This window comes from Grammomys surdaster, unplaced genomic scaffold, assembly GCF_004785775.1.
Source record: "Grammomys surdaster isolate TR1022 unplaced genomic scaffold, NIH_TR_1.0 125834, whole genome shotgun sequence".
Lineage (NCBI taxonomy): Eukaryota > Metazoa > Chordata > Mammalia > Rodentia > Muridae > Grammomys > Grammomys surdaster.
The window spans coordinates 454,379-454,600 of record NW_021620662.1 but is presented as its reverse complement, the minus strand read 5'-3'; the positions used below and the strand labels follow the sequence as shown (position 1 = coordinate 454,600).

General features: G+C 51.4%; 1 protein-coding gene across 2 annotated transcripts in view; it reads left to right on the top strand.

Annotated features, from left to right (window-relative positions):
- Positions 1 to 222, top strand: part of Sh3d19 (SH3 domain containing 19) — a 158,930-nt gene that overhangs the window by 152,192 nt on the left and 6,516 nt on the right. The gene's annotated exons all lie outside the window — the stretch shown is intronic.

The window sequence follows — 222 nt, the reverse complement described above, 5'->3', positions numbered from 1 at the left end:
ATGAACATGCAGGGCCACAGGAAGCCAGAAGAGGGCATTAGATCCCCTGGAATCGGTGTACAGGGGACTCTTGAGTCACTGTGTGGGTGGTGCTGGGAATCAAACTCAGAATCAAATCCAGGTCTTCCAGAAGAGCAGCCAGTGTTCTTAACTACTGAGCCATCTCTCCAGCCCCATGTGTTCGTTCTCTCTCTCTCTCTCTCTCTCTCTCTCTCTCTCTCT